At 41.4% G+C, this 14,074-nt stretch overlaps 2 long non-coding RNA genes across 2 annotated transcripts; one reads left to right on the top strand and one right to left on the bottom strand.

The window, feature by feature from the left end:
• Window positions 1–3,077: 3,077 nt before the first annotated feature.
• LOC148201352 (uncharacterized) lies at window positions 3,078–4,275 on the top strand. The gene is made up of 3 exons (XR_015784635.1): window positions 3,078–3,546; window positions 4,025–4,090; window positions 4,189–4,275. It is a non-coding gene; the product is annotated as an uncharacterized LOC148201352 (long non-coding RNA).
• A 2,266-nt stretch (window positions 4,276–6,541) lies between these two features.
• On the bottom strand, window positions 6,542–9,782 carry LOC148201351 (uncharacterized). Its single transcript, XR_015785177.1, has 3 exons — window positions 8,909–9,782; window positions 8,712–8,801; window positions 6,542–6,944 (listed from the first exon to the last, which is right to left on the bottom strand). It is a non-coding gene; the product is annotated as an uncharacterized LOC148201351 (long non-coding RNA).
• Window positions 9,783–14,074: the final 4,292 nt, after the last annotated feature.

The following is a 14,074-nucleotide window of genomic DNA, read 5'->3' as shown; positions in this document are numbered from 1 at the left end:
AAAGCACTGTAACAGATGTGGACGAAATGGGCACGTGGAGAACGAGTGTAACATGAGTGGAAGAGCAGTGATGAGACCACCAAACACTGGCAGAAATCAGCCACGGGGTGGACGTGCACAAGCAGTGGGGAGAGTGTACGCTATCACTGGAGCGGAAGCAGAGAACGCAGGTAATCTTATAACTGGTGAATGCTTGCTGTTTGGAGTGCCTTGTTGTGTGCTGTTTGACTCTGGGGCAACGCACTCCTTCATCTCGAAGGCGTGTGTTGAAAAGCTGGGAATAGTAGAGAGAGATCTGCAGTTTGACTTGGTGGTATCAACACCAGCGGCTGGAGAGCTTAGAACATCTACCGTGTGCATTAGATGTCCTATTGTGGTTGAGGGGCATAGTTATAAGGTGAACTTAATCTGTTTACCTTTGAAGGACTTGGAAATAATTCTAGGAATGGATTGGTTGGCTACCAACCATATTATTATAGATTGTGGCAAGAAGGAATTAGTGTTTCCTGAAGATGATGAAGAATGTGTGGGAGTTACATTCGGTCAGTTAAGGGAGGATATAATGGAAGGTGCAAGCTGTTTTCTCATTATGACACATGAAGACAAGGAGTTAGGAGGGTTGACGGAAGCACGGACGTCCAATGAGAGCAGTACGGAACGAGCAGTGGTGAGTGAATTTCTGGACGTTTTTCCAGAAGAGATACCAGGATTGCCTCCTGTTAGAGAAGTCGAATTCACCATTGATTTGGTGACAACGGCAGCTCCTATATCTGTTCAACCTTACCGAATGGCACCTGCAGAGTTAGTTGAACTCAAGAAGCAAATTGAAGAGCTTATGGAGAAGAAATTCATTAGACCGAGCGTATCACCATGGGGAGCTCCGGTACTCTTGGTGAAAAGGAAAGATGGCAGCTCTCGGTTATGTATAGATTACAGGCAATTAAACAAGCTGACCATCAAGAACAAATACCCGTTGCCAAGAATAGATGATTTGTTGGATCAGCTGCATGGAGCAACAGTATTTTCTAAGATTGATTTGCGTTCAGGATATCACCAGATAAGGGTTAAGGAGGACGACATCCAGAAGACAGCATTCAGATCACGTTATGGGCATTATGAGTACGTGGTAATGCCATTTGGAGTAACGAACGCTCCAGCCATCTTCATGGATTACATGAACCGGATATTTAGACCCTATTTGGATAAATTTGTAGTTGTGTTCATAGATGATATTCTCATCTACTCCAAAACCAATGCTGAACATGAAGAACACTTGAGAACAGTACTAACCGTGTTGAGGGAGAAAGAGTTGTACGCAAAGCTGTCCAAGTGTGAATTCTGGTTAAAGGAGGTGCAGTTTCTGGGGCATGTGATATCGTCTGAAGGTATTTCAGTAGATCCCTCTAAAGTGCAAGCAGTGTTAGATTGGAAGAGCCCGCGTTCAGTCACTGAAGTGAGGAGTTTTGTGGGGCTGGCTGGTTATTACAGACGTTTCATAGAGGGGTTCGCCAAGATAGTGGCTCCTCTTACTAGATTGACTAGAAAGGATCAGCCATTCGCTTGGACTGATCTGTGTGAGGAACGGTTCCAGGAGCTGAAGATGAAATTGACGAGCGCGCCAGTTTTGATTATTCCAGACACGTCCAAGCCATTTGAAGTGTACTGTGACGCATCTCACCAAGGTTTGGGCTGTGTGCTCATGCAAGAGAGACGTGCAGTAGCGTGCGCGTCTCGCCAGTTGAAGATTCATGAACGCAATTATCCCACACACGACCTGGAGTTGGCAGCTGTCGTTTTTGCACTAAAGATTTGGAGGCACTATTTATACGGATCAACGTTCCAAGTCTTTAGTGATCACAAGAGCCTCAAATATTTGTTTGATCAGAGGGAGCTGAATATGAGGCAAAGACGTTGGCTGGAATTTTTAAAAGATTATGATTTTGAACTGCTATATCACCCTGGGAAAGCCAACGTAGTGGCAGACGCCCTAAGCAGGAATACAGTACAAGTCTCATTGATGATGGTGAAGGAGCTGAACTTGGTGGAGAATTTTAGAGATCTAAGATTACAATTTGAATTAGGAGAGAACGTAATAAGGTGCTGTAATCTTAGAATTTCTAGTGATGTGTTTGACAGAATCTGGATGAAGCAACGTGAGGATGAAGAACTGTTGAAGATATTTGATGCACTCGGTTCAGAAAAAGCTAAGGAGTTTAATGCTGGAACGGATGGTATGTTGCGTTATTTGGGAAGAACTTGCATTCCCAATGATGGAGAGCTGAAACGTATTATATTGGAAGAAGCTCATCATAGTCGTCTTAGCATACACCCCGGTATGACTAAGATGTATCAAGATCTTAGGAAATCTTTCTGGTGGCCGGGAATGAAGAGTGATGTTGCACGCTTTGTGGCATCTTGCTTAACCTGTCAACGCGCCAAGGCTGAACACCAACGTCCAGGTGGATTGCTTCAACAATTGGAGATTCCTGAATGGAAGTGGGACAGCATTTCCATGGACTTTGTGACTCATCTGCCACGCACAGTCAAGAATCACGATTCAATCTGGGTAATTGTGGACAGATTAACTAAGAGCGCCCACTTCTTAGCCGTGAATTTGAAGATGTCAATGACAAATTTGGCTAAGCTGTACATCAAGGAGATAGTGCGTCTTCATGGAGTGCCTTCAAGCATAGTTTCTGACCGAGACACGAGATTCACATCTCGGTTTTGGCAATCTTTACAAGGTGAATTGGGAAGCAAGCTACAGATGAGTTCTGCGTATCATCCGCAAACAGATGGCCAATCTGAAAGGACCATCCAGACGTTAGAAGATTTGCTTAGGACGTGTGTCCTGGACCATTTAGGCGCATGGGATGAGGTCTTGCCACTGTGGAATTCACATACAATAACAGTTTCCAGTCTAGCATTGGTATGGCGCCTTTTGAAGCTCTCTATGGAAGGAAGTGCAGAACGCCACTTTGCTGGTTTCAGGAAGGAGAGAATGTGCTAACTGGACCAGAACTTATCCAGCAAACTACTGATAAAGTGAAATTGATTCGGACAGATTGAAGACATCCTTGAGCAGACAGAAATCTTATGCAGATAGGAGGAGAAGACCCTTGGAGTTTGCAGCAGGAGACCATGTATTTTTAAGGTTGAATCCAATCACTGGAGTGGGAAGAGTTGTTCGTCCAAAGAAGCTGTCTCCCAAGTTCATAGGACCGTATCAAATTCTGAAGAAGATTGGACCAGTAGCTTATGAGCTTGCTTTGCCTCCTCAACTATCAAACCTTCATCCTGTTTTCCATGTGTCTCAACTCAGAAAGTATATAGCCAATCCCTCTCATGTTTTAGAACTGGAAGACATTCAACTACAACCTGATCGAACGCTGGAGTTGCAACCAATCCGCATTGATGATGTTCGCACTAAATTACACAAGAGGAAGGATGTTCGATTGGTGAAGGTAGTGTGGGATGCCAAGAATGGAGATTCAACGTGGGAGGTGGAGAGTGCAATGAGGGACTTATATCCACACTTATTCATAGGTAAATTCTGAATTTTCGAGGACGAAAATTTTTGTAGTTAGGGAGAATGTGAGACCCTGGATAATTAGCAAATTTAATCCTGACATCACACCACTAACACACACACCACGTCACTGTTGCGGGTAATTAAAAACCCACTTTCAACTCTGATTTTCACCTCTGCAATGCACAGAAAACTGAACCACCATCATTCTCTGCAACATTAAAAACGCACCACTCCTTACATGCACACCTGCCACTTGTCACGTTAGAAACTTACAAATCAGAATTTAGTATGCAGGTGTCAGTCTTGGACATGTTTGTTCAAGCAAACGTTACTTTAACAAAACCAAAGTTTTCTGAGAACCCTTTCACCTGCACACTCATTCATCTTCTTCCTCAGAAAACCAAACTCTTCATTTTCTCCAAATTTCTCTCTAAGAATCCTTAACTTCTCTCTATCAGAAAACTCACGTTTCCTCTCTGATCACAATTGCAGCACCATAGGAATGTTAGTACTGCTGTGATCTCCATTTTGGACCAAACAGAAACTGAATCCAATCTGGTAAGCCTTCTTACTGTATTTCGTTCTTAGGTTTCTGGAAGAATAGAGTTTTAGTGCATGCAAGTATGTAGTCTCAGAGTTCTGCAATTTTTGATTAGATTTGTTTTGGAAGAATCAAGAATATAATAGAAGCATAGTTGGATAAAGCCATTTTCATCTAGGACAAGTTGGAACTTCAATCCGGGTAAGGGAAGCTTATATGTTTAATTCATACTGCTTGATTTTATAATCTGAGTTGCATGTATATGAAATCTGATATTTGAGCCTTATGAACGTTTACTGATATGAGATATAAATTCTGGTTCATTTGCATGTTGTTTTGGATACGCATGAAAGATGTGTGAATGTTATAGAGTTGGAATGATTAGATCGATTGAATCTGTCATGAATGAACACTGCTTAATTGTATTATATATGTTGTTGCTGATTTTGATTTAAATGTATATTGATTTGATTCTGTATAAATGGAGTATGGTGATTGTATATTTGGAATGATCCAAATGTTGAAATCTGTATGATTTGATGTATTAAATCTGAAAGGAAAGTTGTCAAGTTCATAAAAATCGAAATCTGGAAAATTCTGTTAAGAGTTGAGAAATCTGGTCTCTGTACTGATAAAGGACGTTCGTCCCTGTACGGTCTTAAACCGTTCGGTTTTCAGTTAAGCTTACTTAGACTAGAATTCTTTCATTTGGAAAGAATTCTGCCCGAGAATGAGCGTCCCTAGTTGATGATCTGAGCGTTCGTCTAGCTCAGTAATATTTAAATATTTAAAACTTTATAAATGAGTGACGTTCGGCCTTAAGTAGAGCGTCCGTCCTTAATAACGTTCGTCCTAAATGAAGTTCGACCTTCTGTTGAACGTTCGTCTACAGAGCGTTCGTTTCTATATTGAACGTTCGTTCATAACTGGTGTTCGGTCATATACCTAAACGTTCGTCCTACCCAACGTTCGGTTTATACCAACGTTCGTTCTGATTGTGCTCGGTCATTGACTTAGCGTTCGTTCCAAAGCGGGGTTCGGTTTCTAAACTGAACGCTCGTCCCTATTATTGAATTTTGAGCGAACATAACTGGCGTTCGTCCAAATTGTTAAATTACGTTCGTACTTGGACTGCCAGTGCTGTTCTTCTGAAATCAATTATATTGCTGGTGTATCTAAACACTTATCACTGGTTTTATTCCTTGGGTTCTATCTAGATTCTTTACACTTAAAATCTTTCAATGTATTATTCATCTCTTCTAAAGATCAGTATTTTCAAATTATCAAGAGTTGAAGCATATTAAGTGAATAAATGACTCGTTTCTTTTGTTCAGAAACGTGAAATCAAAGGTTCTGTGATAAGTTCATTTTATTTGATTAAAGAATGCATGACGTTAATATTAAGAGAGTGAAATACAGAATGGAGATATTATAATTATGAAAGGATATGATGGTTGAACACGACATGATATGATTATATGATTTTGAACTTGAATGAGCGTTCCATGGAGGAGCTTCTCAGTTGTATTAAATGCTAAATTTGTAAAGTATGAACATGGACAAGTTACTGATGGCTTGGTCCATCCTGATATTCCGTGATGCTCATCTTCACGTAGAAGGGGGTAGTCATGCGTGGGAATGGCAGGAGGTCATTCGTATCCCTCACTTAGCAGGGGCGAATGATTAACCTCAAGTGGAGGTCATTCGTATCCCTCACTTAGCAGGGGCGAAGGATTAACCGCATGTGGAAGCTGATTAGGTATATCCCGGCTACCACACCACTTGGGTGCAAGGACGCCTGTAACTACATGGTTCATACAGTTCAGTACAGTCTGTTTTATATAGATTTATATGTTAAATTTTATGATTAAGTTGTTTGATGTATCTGTGAATTAAATTGTGAACTGTATGTATGTTGTATTAATTAAACAATATAAGCTTACCCTTGCAATTTTCCTGGTGCTGTTTACTGTCCATGTATAATCCGTCTTGTCAAAATGCAATGATCATCCGTTGTGGATGTGAGCAGAGGGTGATGCATCTCTTGAAGTATTACTGGAAGAAGAAAATTTGGAAGATGCAAACCTGGTTGAAGTTGAAGTAAAAGCTGAACAGTAGAGGCGCGATTCCGTAGCAGTTTTAGTCTAGTGTGTTGTGCAGTATTTTTGGCAGTTGTATATATATATAGTTCTGCAGAACTGTTTTGTATTTATCTGAAAATTTGGAATTCTGTCAAGTGCTGGACTGTATTTTGATATTCTGTATTTAAATTCTACAGAATGGATAATCAGAACTGGTTTCTGTTTATTTTTTTATGAATTCTGAACACTGCAGATTTTACTGTACGTGCTGTATGTTAAGTATTAAAATTCTGAGCTACTGTAATATTCTTAAGACTGCACTGTTTATCTCTGTAAATGTGATCAGTTCTGGTTAATGGTAATTATCATTATTTTGGGATGTTACACATCCCAATAAATAGTAAGTACCATTAATCAGAACTAATCACATTTACAGAAAACAGTGCAGTCTTAACATTTACAACAGCTGCTCAAAACGATAAAACAGCATGTACAGCAATTTACAGTATTCAGAAATTCATAAAAGGTACAGAACCAGTTACTGGACAAACGTTCTGCAGAGATATACAGTCAACGTCCCAAAATGCTTTACAGAAAGACTAACTACTACTAATACTGTATGAACAGCGCTGTAAAACTATACACAGAACTGTCAAAATACAGCACAGAAAACTAACTAATGCTACTACAGAAACGAGCCTCTACTGCTCAGCTTTAACTTCAACGTCCACAAGGTTGGCATCCTCCAAATTTTCTTCTTCCAGCATGGTTTCAAGGGATGCATCACCATCTGCTCACATCCACAACGGATGATCATTGCATTGACAAGACGGACATACAGAAACAGTAGACAACACAAAGAAATTGCAAGGGTAAGCTTAGGTAATTTAATTCAATACCATCAACATAATTTAACATATAACATCAGCCATATAGTTCATACAACATTAAACACATATTCACGCATACAGTAACTCATTCATATTCTCATAATTAAAGACTGTCCGGACTGTATGATGCCATGTATCTACAGGCGTTCTTGCACACGGGTGGTGTAGTAACTGGAACATCCATCAGCTGCCACCCGAGGTTAACCCTATCAGTCCAAAGTACTCAATAGGACTAGGGCCTCCTGCCATTCCCACGCATGACCTACTCCCCTCTACATGAGGATGAGCACTCACGGAATATCAGGATGAACAGCCATCAGCAGCTTTACCATGGTCATACTACACTACTTCTCATATTCACATCATGGAGACGTTCCTCCTTGGAACGCTCATTCACAATCCAATTCTCATAAATCCATTCAAATTACCATTCGTACATATTCACAATTTCTCTTAATCAAATCTTCATTTCTGTATTCCACTCTTTTAATTTAAATACAAGTTACTATTTAATAGATCAAGACGACTGTATTACAGTGCACTGCAGCCTCATTTCTGAACAAAAGAAACGAACCTTTATTCATGTACGGATGTTAAGAACACTTAAGAATTTAATTGAGATTGATTCAAAAAGATCTGATTAATACTTAGGATAATTCTAAGTATAATACTGGAGATTGAATAAAAAGGATAAGTATAATTTAGATATATTTCAATAGATAACCAGAATATGAAAGAAATTCAGATATGAACACTGTCATAAAAAAAAACCGAACGTTAAATAAGAATTTGAACGAACACCATATACGTTCGCTCACGAATCCAGGATAGGACGAGCGTTCAGTTATAAAACCGAACACTGCTTAGGACGAACGCCAGTCAATGACCGAGCACCAAATAGAACTAACGCGCATGGAAATGAACGCGCATGGGAACGAACGTTCAGTGTCGGACCGAACGCTAACTAGAACGAACGCTCAATCTAAGATCAAGAGTTCCTTTGGGCGAACGCTCAATATAATACTAAGCGCCACTTATGACGAACGCTGGTGGACAAAACCGAGCGTACTAATACCCTTCAATTAAATTTTTAAATGGTTGGACACGCTAAGTTGAGCCGAACGCTCAAACTTAACTCTGCACACAAATAACACTCGTTCTCGATCCGAATCCTCTCCAAATGAAAGAATTCTTACTCTAAGTTATTGTCCAGTGAAACCGAACGGTATAAGACCGTTCGATGACGAGCGTACACCATCAATCAGAGAAGACCAGACTTTCCAGATTTTAAAACACGAGAATTTCACAGTTTTACATATGATTCATAACTTAGAATTTATCTTTAACATAACTCTCATGCATTCCAAAATTCCTATTATCAATCCATAAATACAGAGTCTTCCATCTTCCAGTTTCAAACATATCATATCAACATACAGTTCAAATCAAAATCATTCCAAATTATGCAGAATCAATCACATTACAACTCATACATTTCATTCACTGCATAATTTCATACAACATTCCTGATATACATCCATTTCAATTCTGCTTCATCACGCATATTCAAAATTCGCATAATGCATACATTTCAAACATCCATCACAATTCATTACTGTCATACAGATCAAACATATATTAAATTAAATTACTAAAGCTCCCCTTACCTGGTCTAACACTGCACTTCCAAATGCTTAGAATTTATCTCGACCACTCACGGCTTCCTATCCAGAATTCACTCAACCACTTCCACTTATCTAATACACCAAAATCATTAACAGATCAGACTTCTAACTTACACATGCAACCAAAAAATCTTGATTTGCATGAACTAAAACAGACAAGTGCAGGGACGAGAACTTACCAGTTCAGTTCTCAGTTTGGTTTGGATCAGAATAGCGCTCACGGTGCAGTGAAGGCGTCTATGGTCTCTGAAATTAGATCAGAGGAGTTGATAGTGAGGTATTTTAGAGAGAAGATGGAAGAGTGCAGAGAAAATACAGAGAAGATGTAAGATCAGAATTCGTGAAGAAGAAGAAGATTGCATGAAAGGAAGAGAAGAGTTTTCAGAGAAATTATTTTCTCTCCCTCGTCAAACGGTTGAGCAGTTACTCACTGCCACTTGGCTTCCACTACAGCTTTTAGAAGCTTCCAAAGTGACATATGGCATTCAGTGCATGCAGAGAGAAAGAGAGTGGAATTTTGACGTGGCAAGGTGAATTAAAACAGTGATCAGAGGATGGATTTAAGTGTGTTAATTATCAGGTTCTCACATTCCCCCTAACTACAAAAATTTTCGTCCTCGAAAATTCTAAAGCTTACCAGGGAATAGGTGTGGATACAATTCTCTCACAGCCTCTTCAACCTCCCATGTTGAGTCACCAGTCTTTGCATTCCACACCACTTTCACAAGACGAACCTCCTTCCCTTTGTAAAGTCTGGTGCGGCTGTCTTCAATGCAGACTGGTTGCATCTCCAGTGTTCTATCTGGCCGAAGTTGGATATCTTCTAACTCCAATACGTGTGATGGATTAGCCATATATTTACGGAGTTGAGAGACATGAAAGACTGGATGAAGGTTGGACAGTTGAGGTGGTAAAGCCAATTCATACGCCACTGCTCCAATCTTCTTCAGAATTTGATAAGGTCCAACGTACTTGGGAGAAAGCTTCTTTGGACGAAGGATTCTTCCCACACCAGTGATTGGATTCAACCTCAGAAACACGTGATCTCCAGCAGCAAATTCTAAGGGTCTTCTTCTTTTATCAGCATACGATTTCTGCCTGCTTTGAGAAGTCTTCAAACGCTCTTGGATCAGTTTCACTTTCTCTGTTGTTTGCTGGATTAATTCTGGTCCAGTGACTGCATTTTCACCTTCTTGGAACCAACACAAAGGAGTTCTACACTTTCTTCCATAAAGAGCTTCAAACGGTGCCATTCCTATGCTTGCTTGATAACTGTTATTATACGTGAATTCCACAAGCGGCAGAACCTCATCCCACACTCCCATATGATCTATAACGCAGGTCCTCAACAAGTCTTCAAGAGTTTGGATGGTTCGTTCAGATTGGCCATCCGTCTGAGGGTGATATGCAGAACTCATTTGCAGTTTGCTTCCCAATTCTCCTTGCAATGACTGCCAAAAACGAGATGTGAATCTCGTATCCCGATCTGATATAATACTGGAAGGAACTCCATGCAATCTAACAATCTCCTTAACGTACAGCTTGGCCAAATTTGTCATGGACATCCTTAAATTAACAGCCAGGAAATGGGCGCTCTTAGTCAATCTATCCACAATTACCCAAATTGAATCATGGTTTCGGACTGTACGTGGCAGATGAGTCACGAAATCCATAGAGATGCTATCCCACTTCCATTCTGGAATTTCCAAAGGCTGCAGCAATCCTCCTGGTCTTTGGTGTTCAGCTTTTGCACGTTGACAGGTTAAACAAGAGGCCACAAAACGTGCAATATCACTCTTCATCCCAGGCCACCAGAATGACAAACGAAGGTCATGATACATCTTAGTCATGCCAGGATGCATGCTAAGACGGCTGTGATGTGCTTCCTCCAATATGATTTTCCTCAGCTCGACATCATTAGGGACACACGTCCTTCCCCGGTAACGCAACATACCGTCTGTTCCTGCATTGAAATCCTTATCTTTATTCAAACTGAGCTCGCCCAATATCTTCACCAGCTCTTCATCCTCACGTTGCTTCTTCCAGATTCGGTCAAATACATCACTGGAAATTCTGAGATTACAGCATCTGATAACGTCCGTTCCCAAGTCAAACTGCAATCTTAGATCTCTAAAGCTTTCTACCAAATTCAGCTCCTTCACCATCATTGCAGAGACCCTTACGGCTTTCCTACTCAATGCATCAGCCACCACATTTGCTTTTCCAGGATGATACAGTAATTCAAATTCGTAATCCTTCAAGAATTCAAGCCACCTCCTTTGCCTCATATTCAACTCCTTTTGATCAAAGAGGTACTTGAGACTCTTGTGATCACTAAATACTTGAAACGTTGCACCATACAGATAATGCCTCCAGATTTTCAACGCAAACACCACTGCTGCCAGCTCCAAGTCGTGTGTGGGGTAATTCTTCTCATGAATTTTCAACTGCCTGGAAGCGTATGCCACTGCCTTTCTTTCCTGCATCAGTACACAGCCCAAACCTTGATATGATGCATCACAATACACTTCAAAAGGTTTGGCCGTGTCTGGAATGACCAACACAGGAGCACTCGTTAATTTCCTCTTTAATTCCTGGAAGCTCTCCTCACATCTATCTGTCCAAGCAAACGGCTGATCCTTCCTGGTGAGGTAAGTCAGAGGGGCTACTATCTTGGAAAATCCTTCAATAAATCTCCTATAATAGCCCGCGAGTCCCACAAAGCTTCTAACTTCCGTGACTGAACGTGGACTCTCCCAATCCAGCACTGCCTTCACCTTGGCTGGATCCACTGCAATACCACCAGCAGAAACAACGTGCCCCAAGAATTGGATCTCCTTCATCCAAAATTCACACTTTGAACGTTTGGCATACAACTCTTTCTCCCTCAACACTCTCAAGACGATCCTCAAATGTTCTTCATGTTCGTCAAAGCTCTTGGAGTAAATGAGGATGTCATCAATAAATACCACAACAAACTTATCCAGGTACGGTCTAAAAATTCTGTTCATATAATCCATGAAGATTGCAGGTGCGTTTGTCACTCCAAAGGGCATCACCACATACTCATAATGGCCATAACGAGACCGAAATGCAGTCTTCTGAATGTCCTCCTCTTTCACTCTAATTTGATGATAGCCCGAACGTAAATCAATCTTAGAAAATACACAGGCACCATGCAACTGGTCCAGCAGGTCATCAATCCTTGGAAGAGGATACTTGTTCTTGATGGTCAGCTTATTAAGTTGTCTATAATCAATGCATAGCCGTGAGCTGCCATCCTTCTTCTTTACCAACAATACAGGCGCTCCCCAAGGAGAAGCACTTGGACGGATGAACCTCTTGTCCATTAATTCTTCAATTTGCTTCTTGAGTTCCACTAATTCAGCTGGTGCCATCCTGTAAGGTTGGACCGAGATGGGTGCAGCAGTGGTTACCAGATCGATTGTGAATTCTACCTCACGAATAGGAGGTAGACCAGGGACTTCATCAGGAAAAACATCTGGAAACTCATCTACTACTGTTCGTCCTCTGCTGCCATCATTGTTGGACGAACTCTCTACCCCATTATCTTCATACGTCATTATCAGAAAACAGCTTGCTCCCTCCATGATATCCTCCTTCAATTGACCGAGAGTGAGGGACAATTCCTCTTCTTCTTCATTGGGAAAAACCAACTCCTTCTTCCCGCAATCAATGAGGATCCGATTGGTAGCCAACCAATCCATCCCCAAAATTACTTCTAAGTCTTGCAGGGGTAAACAAATAAGATTGACCTTATATCTACGCCCCTCAACTTCTATAGGACATCTTACACAAACTGTAGATGTCTTAATCCCACCAGCTGCTGGGGTTGACACCACCAGATCAAACTGTAATTCACTCTCTTTTATTCCCAGTTTCTCAACACACGCCTTCGAGATGAAGGAATGAGTTGCCCCCGAGTCATACAGTACACAGCAAGGCTTTCCATATAACATGCAAGTGCTGGTGATGAGTGTACCTGAACTAGCAGCTTCAGCACCAGTAATAGCATAAACTCTCCCTGTGGCTTGTGCACGTCCACCTCTCCCTTGTTGGGTCCTCCCAGCGTTTGGCGGCCTCATTGCCGCTCTTCCTCCCATACTGCACTCGTTTTCTAAATGCCCACTCTGCCTGCAACGAGTACAATATTTTCCTCCTGCCAGCTGCGGACATGCCCACCGATAGTGTGGTCCTCCACACTGATAACAGGTCAAGCTTCTCGGCTGTCCAGATTGGCCAACAGTGACCAAAGCTTGTGATCCACCAGAGGATTGAGTGGGACGAGTATATGGGGACCCTCTCACATTTGATGTACCTCTGGACATAACCGGACCCCTACTCACTTGTTGTTTCTTATGTTTTTCAGCCTCAGCAATGTTCTTCTCAAGGACCTTTGCCCTTTCAACCATAGCAGGGAAAGATCTGATACACAAACAGGATATTAATACTTTTAGATCACTCCTCAACCCGTTCTCAAACTTTCTGCATTGCCATTCTTCACTTGTTGCCATAGTATTGAACCGCACAAGGTGTTTGAATTTATTAGTGTATTCTGAAACTGACATACTCCCTTGAACCAGCTGTAAGAACTCAACTTCCTTTGCAAAACGAACGCTGTCAGGGAAGTATTCTTCATAGAATTTTGCTCTAAAAACCTCCCAATTAATGGGGTTCTGCGCGTCAGTCAAGATAGCTTTCATACTTGTCCACCAGTGACTAGCTTCACCAGTCAATAAGTATTCTGTGAATGCCAAACGGTTCTCATTTGGGCATCTTTTGGCATCATAGATCCGCTCCATATCTCTAAGCCACTGATCCGCCTCATCCGGAAGCCCTTTGCCATTGAACTTGGCAGGATGGTGCTGCAAGAAGCTTTCCAAACTCCATTCTGCATGGGGTGCAGCATTAGAGGAGGAGGCTCCTGGTGTGCCTCGGCCAGCTGCCAAGATGTCCATTAGCTGTCTTTGCGTTGCTTCTGAGTGAACACGAGAAGCCTCCATACTTTGCATTGCTTCCTGGTTTTGCCTCATCAAGGCAGCGTTCTGCTCAACCAAAGTTGTGTTTTGTTGTTGAAGCCTGTCTATGACTGCCTCCAACACACGGGCACTAATTGGTGCATCAGATTCATTCGGCTGAGGTGGGGGAGGAAGTCTAGGAGCCATTCGTTTTCTGGATCAGAGAAAACGTACGTTAGCTATGTTCAAGAGTTAAAAATTAATAACTCATCAAACACATATCAAGCACACAACGAAAAGCACAGTGCACTCATACCCTATATGTCCTTAAAAGAACAAAACTGCTCTGATACCAATAAATGTAAC

The sequence above is a fragment of the Vigna umbellata genome, chromosome 3, assembly GCF_029865625.1.
Source record: "Vigna umbellata cultivar VRB3 chromosome 3, Vumbellata_1.0, whole genome shotgun sequence".
Lineage (NCBI taxonomy): Eukaryota > Viridiplantae > Streptophyta > Magnoliopsida > Fabales > Fabaceae > Vigna > Vigna umbellata.
The sequence above is the reverse complement of the archived record's forward strand: the minus strand, read 5'-3'. Positions and strand labels throughout refer to the sequence as shown.